Genomic DNA, 18,544 nt, shown 5'->3' with positions numbered 1-18,544 from the left:
GAGAATGGCGATAGGAGCGCACTGGAAAGAAAAAAATATACAGAAGCGCCAAGCGTGCTTCCACCTGACACGGATTGGCCAATGGGGGAGCGGAGGAGGCTGGGGCGACAGGAGGCGGCGAGGAGGAAACGCCGGGGTGAGCGCGGTGGCGGCAAGATCTAAGAATGGCGCGACTTTTTATATATATAGGGGCTTTAGCGCGCACCGAAACGCGGACGAGAGAGCAAGGTGCCACTTCTACAGTCGCCGTGAAATCGTAGAGCGCAAAAACATCGCGGCTTGCTGGCCTTATCGCATAATTCAATTTCAGAAAAACTGACGCAAACCATCTGTTCCGTGCCGCGGAACGTCTAGAAGCAAGGCACAGAGGGTGGCGCACCCCCAGCGCTGCAAGTCCAAATGAAGTGTTTTCGTCAGGCCTCGGAAACTCCGCTGGTTTTTTGTCCACGCGAATTGCAGCGCCATCCATGAGATGGATGCGAAACCAAAATCGCTTTTCCCTTTTTTTGTTGTTGTCAACCCTCTCTCTCAAGTTTGTCGTTTCTCTCTCGCCTTCAACTATCGGCGGCGTGGTTGGCGCGGCCCGCGCTCGTCGTTGGCCGTGCTGATAGCGGCCAAAACGGCAGCAATTTTTTTTCTGGCATTATGGGGTCAGTTTTGCGGTTTTCGCCTTCCGCGCTAGCAGTGTGGTACTCTACCGTTGCACGTTTGTCGGCTTTTCCCCGCAATGTCTCGCAGCTGTCGCTGCTCGTGTGTGGTTCATCGGTGTGCGAACACATCAAGACGAAGTGAGCCATGCGACGTGAAATTCTACCGCATCCCTGAAGACAACAGGTGAGCACTGTGCAGTTTACTTCCCGGTTTTTATTTGTGGTAGTAATTGTGCGCAGTCGTACGTGGCTGTCCTGGGGTGAGGCAGCAGCTAGCTGATTTGAAAACACCACAACGATGCAGTAAATCGTTATGTCAACAAGCAGCGAACATAAAGCTCCTTATATAGTACCACCTGTGCGTATTGCAAGGAACACGTGTGTAGGTGTGCGCTTTGCACTTATTTCTTGAATTGGTCGCCATCGTTTAAAAATGCGTTTCTGAGAATTAAGGTTGACATATCACTACTAGTACTCTGCCGCGACGCGAAACGAGCTCAGTTTTGTATGTTCCAACTGCGATGTTATAATTTATGATCTTCACTGTTCTTCAGGATGGAAGCGTTTTTAACCTACGCTGGAAGGATGGACCTAATGGTTTTGCCCAGAGACAAGGTCAACAACCGCCGAATATGCTCGGCGCACTTCACAGAGGTGGATTTTATGGACTGAGCGAGAAGCAGGCCATGAGAAGCTATTCTGCGCATTGGCCATTAGAGCAATTACAATAAATGTTTTTTACATGTGCGTACATGAAACACCATCCGCGTTTTGTTGCATTCTATAGTGTGTTGCACTGTCTGCTCCAATTCTGGTTTTCGCAAACGTACACAATAAAGTGAGTCCGAAGAACTGCTGTGTTGTAAGTGGAATTATTTTTTAAATACAATTTGGCCACATGCTTGCTTGATTGTAATAATGAACGCGACTGCGTGCATGAAAACGCAACAAGAATCCACTGCGCACTAGCACGCAGCACGAATGGCACGGCTGGACAGGAGAGGAGCGCGGAGCGCGCTTCGGTCCGGCGGTGTGTCCGATAACCCCGCGACAGAAAAAAGAGAGCGCGCCGCGGACAGCTAAAGAAATTTAAAACAAGAGCATTGCGCGAGGGGGCATGAGGGGAGGGCGAGGCGAAGCATTGGAGAGGGATCGGAAAGAGGGAAAGGGGAAACGAGCGGAACAACGTTATCATAAAAAAGGAAGAAAAAAAGTGCTATAGAGAAAGAGGGAGTAAAGAAAATCGCGCCACTTGTTTTTTTCTTTTTTTTGCCACCGTAGTACCGTCATCCATCCGCTAGGGCCTAACTGAAGTGCGCCTTGGCGCTAGCATCGACTGAGCGTCTGCTATAGGAAAACCAATGGGAGGTATAGGGAGATTCACCCCCCTGTTTTCGACACGATATGACGATATCATCACTCGGGCAATTCCACGGCGACTCCAGAAGTAGCACCTTGCGCTCTTGCCCGCGTTCCGGTGCGTGCGCAATTGAAGCGACCGAACGAGCAGGCTGGCAGGTAAAAAAAAGAACCCGCGAGCGCAGTACGCGCTCTCGAACTTACGCGCGCAGCCGTAAGAAGGCGCATTGATGCAGTTCAGACTAAAGTCCCTATATAAGAAAAGTACCGCCATCTACTCTTTCCTCCGCCGCCTCCTCTCCTAAAGCGCTTGCTTTTAGGGGAGAAGCTCCTTAGGGTGTGGGTCTGTCCCTCCTCTGTAGTATGTCGTCGTAGTAGGTAGCCACGTCTACATTTATGGAAAAAAAATTCCGAAAGTTGTGTCCATAGCGCGGAATCAAACCAGGGACCCCTCGCTTCCGAACGCGCGGCGCTAACCACTACGCCACGAAGCGCACATGGACACGCGCACCACAATGACAATAAATACCCAACATTAACGAAAGACTGCGCGTTTCTAACGCGTTTGTGCTTGCGCGTTACTGCCCGTGTACGAAGCTGGTATAAGACGCTGTGGCCTCTCCGCCTTACCCCCGTATTCATAAACGCTCCTCGACTTGAACTTGACTTGCCACCGCCTTGGGCAGCGCGTTCGAAACGCGTTGAAGGCGGTGGCAAGTCAAGTTCAAGTCGAGGAGCGTTTATGAATACGGGGGTTATACTCTCTCAGCAGTCATGTGATGGCGTCGGCAAACGCGGTGCACGTTCCGGCATGTGTAAACGGCTGCGTAAGACGCTGTGGCCTCTCCCCCTTACTAGAGAGTACTGCACGTTTCTAACGCGTTTGTGCTAGCGTCCCCTTAAGCGGGAGATGGTGCAATTACAATGAAGGGCGCTGTTATAAAATAGGAATGACGTCACATATGGCGCGTGTCATTGGTGGAAGTCAATCGTTCGATTTAGTGCGGCGAGACTGGGCGATTTACACTGAAGATTCACGGTTTACCGATGATTCCCTCCGGAGCTTCGCCCACTCATCATCATTCACCCCGTGGATATGCGGTGTTTTTTTCTTTACTTTTTTGCTTGCGAAAGCCAAGTCGACGGTGGCGCACCTAGAAAGTCCAGGTTGAAGCTTTCAGGCCGGGCGCGCGCCGCCGCCGCCGCCGGCGACTACGGCTGCGCAGAGGACTTTCAACATGGCTCTGAGGCGGAAAAAAAGAAAATATAAGGAAGTGTAAAGCGCGCGCCATCATCGTCCAATCGGAGATACAGGAGAGAAAGAAGCGGCGTTTATCAAACGATGGCGGTACTTTTCTTGTATAGGGACTTAACTTCAGACGCCGCTCCCGTGGTCTCTAAAATTTTGCACTCGACTGTACATGAATTGAAAGCACTGTTTTGTGGAAAGAGTGCTAAAATTTGTTCGTGCAATTGCGTTGTGTGCAAGCATAAAACTTATATTACTTAGTTTTTTTCCAAACCAAAGCTCAGGCACGGATAACCCCACCTCGTCTGCGTTTTAATGTTTTTTTTTTATGAGAAGGGAATACCATACGAGATATTCATCATTGCATTGTCTGTCACTCGACAAACGCTTAAAAATGCTTCTGTACTAAGCGTCTGCTTTTTACGCGCAGTCTAAATAAACTAAGGTATGAATATATATATATATATATATATATATAGTAACAAAACCGTGTTGCCTGTAAAAATCTAAAGCAAACTCACGTCATGTACGAATGCAAGCAGCCGTCCGCGATCTGAACATGCGTGCAGTCTTCACTCAAGCCATGTAAATGGCAAAGAACATTTTTCTTTATTGTTGAACTAACGCAAGAACTTGCAAGGCTGCTTCAAAGGCATTGACCGTTGCCGAAAGAACTTGTAGCTGTAGCCGCCGTTCTTTTCTCTCATGTGTCGGATGAACAACTCTACCAACGTGCGCAGAGCAGTAAATTCTGCTCGGTCATGGACTTGGGGGTGTCGTCTCTTCCGCAGAGAAGACACGTCATGGGATTGAAACGACATTCTTGAAGGCAGTGTGCCTTCAGATGTCCGAGTTCGACAATGGACCGGCAGCCGAAGACGTTGTTGACGCAGAAGACCAGTGTGTTGTATACGCCCTTCGGGCAGGTCACAACCTCCAGTTCAGGATCGACGAACGGGACTCCATCCATGGGACACACTCCGCTGCGGAACATGCTTAGAGCTTTGCTGTCCTGGTGTGGCTTGTCGGTGCTGTCGTAGGGGTTATACCAGCACGCCAAGCACACGGCGTGGCCGCAAGGAAGATTCATGATCTTAGCAGAAAACACCCAGCAGATGGCGCAGACGCAAGCTGTCGGCAAAGGTTCCATGAATGAGACGCGTCGCATGTCCGGGAAGGAGCAATCAAATCCTGCCAGCAGGTAAGTAACTTGATAGGAGTTCTGGTAGCGCGCGTAGTGAAACTCGAGAGGCTGCCAAGTTTCGCTTGCTTGATGGATGTCGCTGTTAGCAGCAGCTTCCGTGCAGCATACAACAAAGTTCGGCGTTGATCCTCCAGTCGTCAATTCAGCACTCATGAGAATGCCAGTAACACTGAGAATGACGTCACCGCGGGTAGCTTGGTCGTGGTTCTGGGAGACGTCAAAAGGCTTCGCAAACCGCGACCGAGGCTTCCTTCTGCGCCGATTGCCGCCGTCTTTGAATATAGGTTTCTTGTCTGAGTAGCGCGCAGAAAGATTTGCGAGGCGCCACGAACCACACAATGTGAAGTCGCATGTTTGTCTTCACTTAACCCGACGATGTGGTGGTGGTTGCGCCTTGGCTTTGACCGCACCATGACAAGGCTGATACCAAGAGAAGGGAAGCGCAGTCGAGGTCGGCAGAAAACCAGATGGGATGATGAAGTTAGGAAATTTCCAGGCGCAAGTTGGAATACGCTAGGGCAAGACAGGGGTAATTGGAGATCGCAGGAGAGGCCTTTGTCCTGCAGTGGACATAAAATATTGGCTGATGATGATGATGACAAGGCTGATACTTGAACGTCGATGTGGCGGGGATGGGCTTCGCTCACTGGTATTGGCTAAATCCCCTCTATATAACGAAGTAGCGACACTCTCCTCCTCCGCCTTCCCTCCTCCTCGTTTCTGCTCTCGTTCGCACTCCTTCCTCGACCGTGGCGCCGCCTGCAGCGCTTGAGCGTAACATACGATCTTTCGCAGAGTGAATGCACGCATAGCAATGCCATGCGCTTTGGGCGTTCGTGTTCTCGCTCCGAGTCTTCGTGTATAGCATAGGCTTTCTATGCGGAGGGTTATATATATATATATATATATATATATTGACACGTGCACTTTTTATATCTTTCACCGGGGACCGCTTTCCTTAGGCTAACAAATGTTAAGCATTATCGCTCGGCGCAGGACGTGCCTGCATGTATCGGACGTTTCTCGAACGTTGCCGATGCTTCTATCCATTGTCTGTTGTCACCGACTTTCTGGATGACTCATGTAGAAAAGCCGACGCGTTTCGCCCCTGATCAGATTTCGATGATCGCCGACTGTGTTCGTCGCTATCGTTGTGCTTCGAGTGCAACTTGCTTTTGTGGGCACAGGTTCGCCCAATAAAAAGTCCGTTTCGTTATTCACAGTTTTGCGACTGTTTTCTTCGCCGTAGCTACTGCGTGACAATATATACAAATTCAGTGACGGCAGACTCTTTTTTCCTGTTTTGATAACAATTTTTATAAATATCCAAACGAGCGCTAACGCCATACCATGGCTATTCCGAATGTATCGCATGCACTACATTTGTCAAGGGCGTGTCGCAAGATCTTCTTGAAAATGGTTGTAAATAACACGTTTACATTCGAATGCCAACATCCTGGGCTGCAGCAAACCCTCAGTAAGCTAAATAATCCGCTCCCTCCTTGCCACTTGAATTCGCGGCGCGTATAAGCTATGACGCTCAAAGGCTGGCGGAGGGCTCGGAGTCACCAGCTTTAGTCTCGTACAGCAAGTGCGTCTCGGAGACATAGTGGCCATACAAACTAATAGTTGAACGAACAAGCAAGCGAACGAGTAAACAAACGAGCAAACGACTAAATTAACGACGACTAAACCAGCCAGTGAACGAGCGGGTGACCGCATGTTTTCTTTGCGAGTGGTCTGCCCCCGCATCGTAACCTTCGCTCACTCTAAAGCTTACGCGAATGAGCACGTAAAGCTCGGTCCACTCTTAGAGGGAACACGCGAGCTCGTGGACAACGGTCCGAGGAGCGCTAACTGCTGGCGAGATCTCGAAACACGGCGCATGCGCATAGATTCATTCGGGCGGTGCGTGCCCTGCGTCGTCTGCTACTTCGCCGCCCCAGCGCTAGCAAGCACTGGCCCATCCGGCTTTCTTTCTTTCTTTTCTTTTTTTTGCACTCTGAAGCACCGATACCAAACCTGCCTCCCGCTTGTTGAATAGGCGGACATTACATGGGCAAACTTGGTATGCTCGCTGCATCGGGCTTAAATTGTTCTGTCTCTTATGAAAAGTGGCCCGTTGCTGCGAGCAGTACGCAAGAAACATACGACTAGGGCGCGATCTTGTACGCGTTCCAAAATGGAACGGAGGCGTTCCGTTCCATCGAGCCGCACACGATTGGTCAATTTGAACGTCGCGGTTGAAATTTGCCAATCGTGTGCGGCTCGATGGAACGGAACGCCTCCGTTCCATTTTGGAACGCGTACAAGATCGCGCCCTAGCTTATCGGTTAGCATTGACACAAGGTTGCGGAAGTGACTGGCTTCGTTATCACTTTTGCAGAATTCAACAGTTACGGGTTGCTCCACAACCATCATTCGGGTAAATTTTCTCAGCTGTGAGCAGCGCTTGCTCCTATTTCCCCTTGCACACGTGAGCAGTTTTTTTTTTGCGTTTTAAAGACTATGGACTTGTGCCAACACACTACCAGCTTTGCATCCTTTTAAAGTGGTGTGACTAGTTCTGTCCCCATATACCCTCTCTCGCAACAATTTAATGAATACATTTTCTGCTCCACATTTACTTTCACGTGTCGTTCTATGCACACCTTACGTCATTACGCGCACGTGTGGGTGTAACAGAATTATTTTCATAAAACTGCACGCCCAATCGATATCACAAATACCCTAACTATGGAGCTTCTGTGGACGTTCTGTGGAACTTCTGTGAACGAACAAGAACCGAGTCGTGTTAAAACTCGCGAGAGACTGCAGCGACAAACAACATTTTCTTTGTTTTTCTGCTGGCTCGTTACCCGATGAGCAGCAGGCAGAGTGGCGGCTACATAAACCCCACCGCGGAAAAGCCGATGCGCTCTCCAGCGCTTGTCGAGCGCAGGGGCGGAGAAGTAGCAGACGAAGCGGGGCGCGCGCCGCCCTTACGACTCTATGCGCATGCGCCGCGTTTACAAATCTCGCCGCCAGTTAGCGCCACGCGGGCCGCCGGCCTAAAGCCCCTATATATTGACCCTTTTCGTGGAGCAGTTTGCTCTAGAGGAACTAAAGCCCCTTGATGTTAGAAAGTAGCGACACTCTCCCCCACGCGCGCGCTTTCCTCCTCAATTCTCCTTGGATTTCTCCCCCTCACCGGGCCGGCGCGGCGCTGAACCCTCCAGTGGCTCACTGCAGCCGCATTAGAATCAATGCGCGCGCTTGTTTATTCGGCCCTTTGAAGCGTTGTATGAGAATTTATCCCTTGTGAAACTGTCATGACGAAAGAACGCTTCCGATATAACGTCGTGCCATTTTTTTTAGAACGCTTCGATAAATACAAGTGGAAGCGCTCCGAAAAAATGAGTACCAAGCAGTGGCTGAGCTGTTTACCTCTACGTCGCCACTTGGGTTGTCCGTAACGCGGACGTGTATTGGGTGCATACAATATAAGCAGCGTAGAGTATAAACGAGATTTTGGTTCACTATCTTCGCTCTTAAAAGGCTCAGAGAAGGTAACGAAGAAGAAATGTGATAGTTTACTTAAAGTGAATTCGCCAAAATGAGTGGGCCAAAAGCCTTTGTACCAATGCCACTGGGCGAAATACGTGCTGTGTTTGCGAAACAGCCAACATAGAACTTGACGCACGCGCCTGTATTCCGTCACTATGAAACGACGAGAAATTACATTCCATCACCTCTGGGAGTAACCTAAGTCTCTCTCTCAAAAAAAAGGCTGATTGCTTACACGGAAACTGCTAAGACTGGCACTCGATAATTAAATTACAGACTTCAAAATGTCAAGTTTATCAGAATTGAGGGAGATCATCAGAAGCGCGTGGCTTGTACTCAATGAGCATGCGCGAATAATACATAATACCACTTATCTACCTATATATTGCGGTTCATGCCTTCGCAACATAAAGTACATAAAGAAAAAAAATGGTCGCAGTATTGAAACTTTGCAAAGATACAATAAGCGCGCAATAAGAGTAAAATAGTTCCTTGGCTTCACAAGTATCAGGCGCAAGGATCACACGCACACACACACGCGCGCACACACATACATGCACACACATACACGTACACAAGCACGCACATACACAAACACGTACACACACGCACACAACTACAAAATATGAGTTACAGGCATTAACTCACAAATTACATACATTTGAAAACTAACGCACGCGCGAAAAGAAAAGCTTTGTCACGGCTCGAATAGTCAACGAATATTTCAGCCGACTCACTTAAAAAAACTATATGCACAGTTATCGGTGCTCTGTATTAAACTGAACGAAGAGTCCGGCTATGCGAAGAACATTAAAATCTCCATGCAACTTCATCCACAAATATGAGGAAAGCTGCAACATTCACCTCGCAAAGAATGGCGTGCTTAGAAAGGGCGAAATCCCTTCTCCCGATGTTATGGAGCCACTACTTCCGACGCACGACATTCCGTTCACCTCGGGGGATATAAAATAAGGCTTGCCCTTTCTCTGGCCTGCTGCTGCATTGAAACGCGCAGCAGCAAGACATTTTCACGGAGAACGAATCTCAGATTCCTACGAAAGGATGGAAAAACTTGGGAAACACACGTTTGGAGCGGCAGGGCGACCACCACTTGGACTGCTCATGGCGAGCGGGAGAAACTAAAGGCGCGCGAAAGCAAGTTTCGCGCCGTTTTCGTGACGTCAGGGTCACCTGACGTCGCGCGCCGCAGCCATTCAGCGTGGCGGATGCGCGGCCTCCGCGAAAGAGAGGGAGAAAAAGAGGAGGTTGACCGCGCCGGCGAGGGTGTTGCGGCGTAGATCAAAGCGTGTCGCTACTTTCTAACATCAAGGGGCTTTAGAGGAACGAGGTGGCGCTTTCGACGGAGCGACATACGTTGCCTCAGCGAATGCGCATGATTACAAAACCATTACTCCTTCTGCCCTGCTACTGTGCGATCAGCTGTCGGAAATGCAAAATGGTTCTTCGCTAATGCATTTTGCCCAATTAATGCTACAAAATGTGTAACGATAAAGGGAAGACGTGTGCTGTAGTTCCCTGTAAAAATGGTGATTCACATATTAAGGAATGGAATCAACCTGTGACGCCCCTGCTGCATATATGGACTGCATGCGTTGCCGGCCCTTCGCGATGCAGGGCTTTCCTCGAGGATCAAAAACGATAATTCATCAGCCAGCGCTGTATAGCTAACCTCCAAAGAAAGCACTTCTACTCCGGAACGTCGGCACTTAAGAGGGACTACCGTTCGTTCCAAAAGTAGCGCCACTTACTGGCATAGTGAGCTTCTCGCACGTTATCTACACACATCCACGCGCCTACTCGCTCGCAAACTTACGCCCACCCTATCGCCAACGTATCAATAATAATTGAATGAGCGCACACTTGAACCAATGTGCCGAAGCATGAGTGACGGTGACCACACCGACAAGACACGAATGTTCGAAGCTGAACGTTTTGTGACGGTCCACAGAGTAAGCGAGGGACGAACGATAAAACGTCTTTGCTACAAGCTACCGTAAAGTACAGAACATTTACATTCCAAGCTTTATGCGCAGCAAGAACAAATCTATCGCAGTAGAGCACACCCACGAGCGATTAGGCTGACAATAAACAATAAGATAGTGGCCGCACCGTGGAACTTTACTGAGTCAGAAACATGACAAGCCACTGCTTCAAAATGTTTGCCAAATAAAGAACGCGAATAGCACCCCGATCCCGATTTAATTCATAAGCGGAAAGTTTCGACAGCTCAATTGGAACACATTTCTAGCCCCGCTTTTAGTACAAGCACCGTATGCGCTGCTCGGGCCGTTTGGACAAGGCCTAGTGAGCTCCTAAAGCACTTACATGTCCTCTAAAGTTGTGGTCAAAGCTTCGTGTCGTGCACAAAGCCACCGTCTACGTTATGCGTCGAAACGGAGGTTTAATGTGCCGCACCGGCGTCACGCGCTTCCATTGTAAACGTGGATGCAACGGAGGCAGCTCAGGCAATTAATGGCTGCGTCACCACATCATCAAACATGACCGCGCCCACGGGAGCGCCGCGAAAAGGGTCAATAAAAAGTAGCGCCATCCACTTCCCTCCTCCTCCGTTCCACTATCGCGCTCGGCGCGACCAGCGCGATCGAGGCGCGATATCGACAGTGGCGCCGCCTGCGTCGGGCCTGCCGTGGCAGACGACAGCTAACGCGCAACCAGAGGAAATCCGAGGCAAACTTCGATCGCGCCCTGCGGAGAAGTTTTTGAGGCGCGATTTTGCTTCGTCAGTCAGTAACTGGTCTTAATAATGCCGTTTTGGAAGTAGCAACGCGACGATGCGAGACGGCGCAAATATCAAGTGTGCAGCAAGCGTCTGCGCACGCCGGATGGTTAACAAAAAAAGCCGTTTGCACTCGCCTTGTCGGTTGCGGCAACTTAAGGAACAGCAGCATGCCATCACAACGAAGTTCTTGTCCCTAACACGTTTGATGCGTTTGTGCATACAGCACTTTCGTCGCACAGACCCGAGAATGGCAGTCGGAGCGCGCTGGAAAGAAAAAAATATACAAAAGCGCAACGCGTGCTTCCACGTGACACGGATTGACCAATGGGGGAGCGCGGAGGAGGCTGGGGCGACAGGAGGCGGCGAGGAGGAAACGCCGGGGTGAGCGCGGTGGCGGCAAGATCTAAGAATGGCGCTACTTTTTATATATAGGGCCTTTACGCCGGCCTAGGGTCTAGCCACCATACCTAGGGTGCCTCGATGTCAACGCCGCCTCCCGCCGTACAGGGTGGTGACACCTTTTGACCAGACCCGCGCCGCTCATCCGCCATATTGTGTCGGAGCTGTTGAAGCGGCCGTGCATTTGCGTGCTTTCAGTGCAGCGCGGTCGTGTTGCCTAGTGTTTGTTATTCCAACGATGCTGGCGCACGTGTTTACTAAATTGACTTTGCGGGCTCACGACTTGAGATTAAAGGTGCTTGACAATTTTGTCGCTCTAAGTACTCCGCCATGCTTGTTTGCTGCGCACCATTGAGCACCAGCTCCTCGGAAAAACGACACCCATGTCTGATATTTCTCCGTGATCCAGAGCGCAGCACAAAGTCGACAAGAACTTTGTCATATAAGCCATGATGTTAAATCGTGTGAAACGATTCGTGTGAAACGATCTTCAGGAAATTTTCTGATGCACTGCGCGTTTGCCGTCTAAATCATCCAATCAAGGTGATGGACGCCTGCTCATTCTCAATGTGTCATTTTGAACAATCCCATGCACTGAGCATGCGAATTTCAGGAAAATGTTCTTAGGGAGTTTTGTCTTGTTGCGGCTGAGCATTTTTACATGCACTTATTGTACCAGCCAGTTGTAACGATGGAGATGGAATATGGAAGTAAAAATGCCGCAGCGGTAAACTTGAACTGATCTGTTTTGATGTTTGTAATAAGCATGTTAACCTGAGCTTTACTTTCTCAATGCTCTAGAGTTTGTGTGCATGGCCCCCTGTGACTTCAGGCAGCCTGAACGTGTTGGTGAGCAGCCTTGAACTACATTTGGGTTTTAGGATTTTCTTCCTCTGGTTTTACTCACGTGACAGCATTTCTGAAACTTTGGGCAACAGCGCAAACAGACGACCACAAGAAGGGAGACACGTACACACAAACGCATTTCTAACTATTCCGGAATTTTTCAAATCTGCTGAGGCCGATAGCGTACTTGTTGTCTTTCAGCTGAATTATCCGAATAGGTGGATAATAATATCATGTGAAATGAGAACACATATTCAAAAATGAAACACTCGCTAAAAAACTTCATAATTAGTTACGTTACGTAACATAATGCAATTTACGAATTGCAGCCGGTGAGATTGAAACGAAACTTGAAATGAATCTCCGGGATGAAACCAGTTCCAAGATATTTTCCAAAGTGTGGTACGAAATACGTCAGCGTTCCAGTTACTTTTGGGCTTCAATGCATAAAAGAGCATTTTGTTAAAAAAGTGGAACAACAGTGCATTTTAACGGCGCGATGGTTGGTGCATATTTCCAATCTGGTGTCATTCTAGAAATTTATTCCAAGTGGATATGCCTTGCAAACTTACCAGCTATACAATTCATAATGTGCCATAAAGTAATTGAGAATTTATTTAGGGTTTTTTTATTATTTGAATACGTGTTTTGATATCTCGTGCAAGTAATGTCCCCCTATCTGAGTCTTCTATCTAAAGGATTAGAATTATATAATCTGCATCAGGCGAATTTTAAAAATTCCGTAATACTTTAAAATGATCACCCCGTATATTTTGCCAATAAACATTTCCTCTCTTTTAGTGAGATGTGCCACTATGTCTCGCTTTCTCAAACTGCTGTGCTCATCGTGGGTCGTTGCATAACTGAACTAAGGCAAATGTGCATTTGAGCTAAATATTCCGCACTATATTTATAGTGATATTGCTTTTCACTTATTAAAAAGAATAAATTCTGAGGTTTTACGGGCCAAACTACAATCTAATTATTATGTGTATGGAAAGACTTCGAAATAATTTTGACCACCTGGGTTTCTGTAACCTGCACCTGAATCTAGGTACACGAGCGTTCTTGCATGCTGCCCCGTTTAAAATTCGGCACCCACGGCCGTGATTGAAACTGCCACCTCAAGCTTGCTTTCTGCTGTCTCTGCTAAAGTAAGACTGTTTCCGACCACGTGTTCTTTATCATTCTTACCTTTCACACTCACGATTTGTATCTCGATGAATAATGTATTACCTCCAGATATAACGCTGCCCTATTTATTCACCTTGCTTTGTCGTATATCTTTGCACGGTATGACGTAGCTAACGCTTTAAGGTCAGAATTTGTGTTAGTCTTTTTCAAGGACAACCTCTAAGTGCTTTAGTCCACACCATTTGCGTCAACGTTGTGTTTGAAACAAATTTCTTAGCGTAAGTGAAAGCGCGGCAAAAACGACTAGTTATGTGCTGGGCTCGAAATTTATTCTAGTAATTTTTTACTGTAGCGTTACACCACCGTTTTTAAGTTGAGATGGAAATATTGCAATACACGTAATCGTACAAACTGCGGCTATGAGAAATTTTTGCACTGCCAGTGAGCGCAGAACCTAACTTCCCGCTATCCGTCATAGCGCGCCTTCGCGTGTTCCGACACAATATGGCGGCGCAACCGGACGTGTCACCACCCTGTACGGAGAAGCGTGGCATCGAGGCACCCTACACCGGCCTAGGGTGCCCCGATGGCCAGTGCCGCTTCCAGGGTGGGGACATCGACGCTTTCAGGCGCGATCTTGGTTCTTTCCAGTACGGAGGCGCTGGGCGTGTGGCGGCTGCAGATTAGCCATCGCGCAGAAAAAAAGGGGTGTGGGCGTGCCAAGGGTGATACCGCCACAATTTAAATGCAGATTTTCTGCTTTCCCATCTAATAAGCAGTTTACTTGCATAAATTGCTCGTTTCAAAAGAGGTTGTCCGACACTTTTCACGTGTACCGCGACCTGAAGATGTCACGATTTGTTTGCGAGGTTAAGCCTTTCTTTATTTACTCATTTCACTCCTAAACGTCCCACAAATATTACTAGAATTCTACACTTTGATGAAATTTTAAGTTTAAAGCTCTTTCCATAGTAATCTTGTTCATTATGGTTTTTCCCATCATACTTATGAAGCTAAGAGAAAACTCAGGAGACGTCGCTTGAGTAGGCCTGCAGCAGTTCAGGTGCCTACTGAAGAAGAAAAATGCACTGAGAACAGTTTTCAACAATCAAACACAATTTATTTAAAAAGTAAGCACTAATTATTTCACTTTATAAGCTTTCAGAGAGGTTATCTGGATAAAATGTGGTTACCCTACTGCAGGCTCGTACCTGGTACAGTCTTGCTTCCATAATACTAAGCTGGCTTTTCAGGAGTGTTAAGCCATCGCAGATAGATGCGGAGACGTGTGCACACAAATCGCTCAAGCAGTTTCCTGATCATATCTTTGTGCTGATAACACAGGTTTTCTGGCAAGGCTACATTTTTTTCCAATAATTTCCTTCAGTGCTTTCAATGGTGTTCTCAGACGGCTCAGATCTTGAGCTTCAGCAAAAGACTTAAAAGCACTCTCACATTAAAAAAACAAAATGCAGAATTTGTCTGCTTGCATAAGTAAAATTTTTTTGTCTTGGACATATTCCTTTATTTGAGTAAGCTGGTGTTCCTGTCCAGGCTCTTCAGCCACTAGCATGCACATGCACACAGAGCAATGTTCCACAGTGTGGATAATTGGCATAAACAAAAAGTCTGCCAAGTGGGCGAGCACATCTTCCTCGAGAGAAGAACCTTCCTCTAAGTCGATATTGAAGTCGCTTCTCTTATCACTAAAATACTCTCGCACACAAATTGGGGTAGTGACAGAAGATGCTTAATGAATCTCTACAAAAGTCTTGTACGGTCGCGTTTAGACTACGGGGCAATGGTGTGTCAATCTGCTACACCGAGTGCCCTAAAAATGCTTGATCCAGTTCATCATTTAGGCATACTCCTTGCCACAGTAGCCTTCCGAACTAGCCCGGTACAAAGCCTCTATGTGGAATCCAATGAGTGGTCACTCAACCTGCAAAGATCGTTGTCCAGTATCATGTATTTCCTGAAGGCAGACTCTAACCGTGAACATCCTTGTAACAAAACCGTAAACGATATAACTTGTGCCACACTTTTCCAGAATCGCCCAACAGTGAGAGAACCCTTTTCACTGCGCGTGAGGAACCTCAGCGAAGCAATGGCTGTTCCACTTCTTGAAAACCCTCCAATGGCTCCAGCCATGCCAGTAGCACCGTGGCTGTGGCAGCTCAGAAAATGCGACGCATCGTTCATAGAGGTTACGAAACATGCACCAGAGGCACATATTAGAATGCATTTTCTGGAACTCCGGTCGAAGTATTCGTGCACGGAATTTCACACCGATGCTTCTAAGTCTCATGCTGGCGCTTCTTATACTGCAGTTGGCCCATCCTTCTCGGTATCCGGCTGTTTGCATCCAGAAACAAGTATCTTTACGGCGGAAGCCTACGCACTTTTGTCGGCTGTTAGACACGTCAAGGAAATAAAACTACAAAAGTCTATAATATTTACAGATTCATTAAGCGTCGTCAAAGCCCGGCTGAAATGACAGATGTTGAAGCCGCCTACAAGGTGTTCTTCTAGAAGGCAAAGGGTTGCCCTGCTCTAACAAAACATCATAGCCTGTTGAGCCACAGGAAAACGTGAACTGGAGAGCTTTTTTGACAGTCTCGTCTCTCCACACGCATCCCTTTCTGCTCCGTTTATGTAAGGCAGACTTCGGGTCCTCATTGAGAAACTTCAGATTGGAAGTTAAAGATATATTTTCTTGTAGACGCTTTGAACATTTTGTTTGTTTCTTGAGTTTCTTCTTGCAACGTAACAGCTGAACGTTGAGCGCAGTAATCTTCTTTTGCAAGTCCTGCAACTTCTTGATCAGCTCACTTAGTTGCAGAGAAAAGACATCAGTGGACTGCCTCACATTCTTGTTCTGCTCAGTAATATCGCAGTCACTACTGTCACAATCCCCTTCTGCAGCAGGCGAACTCTGAGGAGCATAGCCGACAAGGGTCGTGGGCAGTGTTCGCTGACATGGACGCTTTCTATGGCTGGGCCGAGCTGCAAGAATTCAAAAATAGTAATTATAAAAATGCTACCAAAGTATTAGGATTAGAAGGAAACTTCCCTGAAATATAAATATCAGGTATACAAATGGTGATGTCCCCAAGTATTTGTCCGCCCACAATGATCATGTTATTTTTACAATGTACACACCAACTTCCTTTCATACTGCTATGCAGCAAAAGATTGAGCAGGCATACAGATTAGCATACTACGAGGAAGCATTTTCGTGCACAAGTACGTATCAGGACTACATGAAGTTTCATAGCTTGAAGCACGCAATAATATACCTTGCAGTGCATTCCACCTTGCCTCGACAATGTTCGCTCCCGAGAAGGCTGACAACACATAATATACGTATCAGCATCTATGTCTTATCATGTACAGCCTCCCAAATTTTAGCTACATCGACCGCCCATCGCGCGTCATTTTAGTGCCTTTAAACGGCGATAATCAGCGACACCGGCACAAGTACTCCCAAATGCACTAAGCACTATCCTGTGCAAGAGTCGTCTAATGCGATGTTCCCTTCAGGACGACGCACGCCTGTATTGTAGGCTTCTCGCGCGATATAGCTGAAAATGCGGGAGGCTGTACATCTAAAAACAACCTAGCTTAAGCTTTGATGCTTGTGCAGCATCAGTATCTAATACACAAATTTATGGTTAAAAAAGGGAGGACAGCATCTTTGAGAAAAAAGTCCGCAAACCACCTAGCAGAATCAATACATAAAAACAACAATCAATACACCATGAAAGCAGAAGCGACCCACAGAACTTGCTGCAGCAATGTATGCCATGGGGTTGTAAAGAAGAACCCTTGCTGGCAATATTTCGCACTACTTTTGACCTAAAGATTCAATATTCAATTAATGAAATAGAGTAAGCAAATAAACGCTTCCATTGCGCAAACCCGCGTGTAAGTTTCCTAAAAGTATTTATAATAAGCAATGCACGCAACGTATGCACATTCCATGAGCGAAGCTTAAGCGAGTGTAGTCTGCGGCAAAGAAGATAAATTCGCTCAAGAACCATGTACTTTATTGAAGAATTGGTAGAAGCAAGTAAAGAAAAACGCACACAACACATGACTGCACCCTTTAGAAGACTGCACAATGCCAAAATACAAAAAGAACAAAAAAAAAACATTGTATGCACGTTTACATACTCCTGTAGTGGAACACCTTGTGGGGAGACTCCCGATGCGACGCGAGAGGTCGACCCATTGAAAATTTTCTTCTGACCTCTGGTGCCTGTCTCTTTAATAAGAAGGAGCCGACCTATTACAACGCCCAGCACGATTCGTATTCATCGATAGACCTTGCACTTGGATCCGCTTCCTTTCTGCCTGACCTTGAATGGAACGTCATCAAAAATCCTTTTGGAAGTGACCACTTCCCTGTAACTTTAAACTTAATAACGCAGCATGACAACCCTCCCAGTATTCCTCTATGGAAATTAGCATCTGCTGACTGGGAGCATTTTAAAGAATCAACTTATTTACCACGAGATTTTATAAACAATTTTAGTATCGACGATGCTGTTGCATATTTTACCGCTTTTATTATTGATGCTGCTGAAAAATGTATCCCACAAACGAATGGCATCTCACGTAAAAGACGTGTTCCCTGGTGGAACGAAGACTGTAGACAGGAGCGAAAAAGGCAAAATAAGGCATGGGGCATATTGCGTAGATCTCCAAATGCTGAAAATCTCATTCAATTTAAACTCATTAAATCGCAGGGAAGGCGGACACGACGTCAGGCAAAGAGAGAAAGCTGGGTGAGGTTTATCTCGGGTATAAATTCCTACACACAGGAGGCAAAAGTGTGGAATGGCGTAAGAAAGCTAAAGGGGCAACAACTTCATCCGTTGCTCTGGTTAATGACCAAGGGAATACCTTGCAGGACCAGGCAGACTGTCTTGGGGAGCACTTTGAGCATGCGTCAAGCTCAATCCATTATTCGAAATCCTTCCTTAAATACAAACAGATAGAAGAATGCAAGTCATTTATACGCAAATGCCGACAGAACGAACCATATAACCGTCCTTTTAATATTGCCGAGTTGAGAGCTGCCTTGATCGCATGTAAGAGCTCTGCACCGAGACCCGACAGAGTCGTGTATGACATGATCAAGAACGCGCACACTGATACACAACTAACACTACTGGCGCTTCTCAACACTATTTGGGCTGCCGGATATCTTCCATCCGCATGGAAAGAAGCGATTGTGGTCCCTGTATTGAAGCAGGGTAAAGATCCTTCCTTGGCGGTAAGTTACCGTCCCATAGCTCTCACAAGTTGCCTGTGCAAGCTATTTGAAAAAATGGTTAATCGACGCCTTATACATTTCCTTGAACTGAACAAAATGCTTGATCTCTATCAGT

At 47.2% G+C, this 18,544-nt stretch overlaps 1 protein-coding gene across 2 annotated transcripts in view; it reads right to left on the bottom strand.

The window, feature by feature from the left end:
- Nucleotides 1-18,544, bottom strand: part of LOC125942484 (uncharacterized) — a 138,456-nt gene that overhangs the window by 61,281 nt on the left and 58,631 nt on the right. The gene's annotated exons all lie outside the window — the stretch shown is intronic.

Source organism: Dermacentor silvarum, chromosome 1 (genome assembly GCF_013339745.2).
Source record: "Dermacentor silvarum isolate Dsil-2018 chromosome 1, BIME_Dsil_1.4, whole genome shotgun sequence".
In the NCBI taxonomy this organism is placed as follows: domain Eukaryota; kingdom Metazoa; phylum Arthropoda; class Arachnida; order Ixodida; family Ixodidae; genus Dermacentor; species Dermacentor silvarum.
The sequence above is the reverse complement of the archived record's forward strand: the minus strand, read 5'-3'. Positions and strand labels throughout refer to the sequence as shown.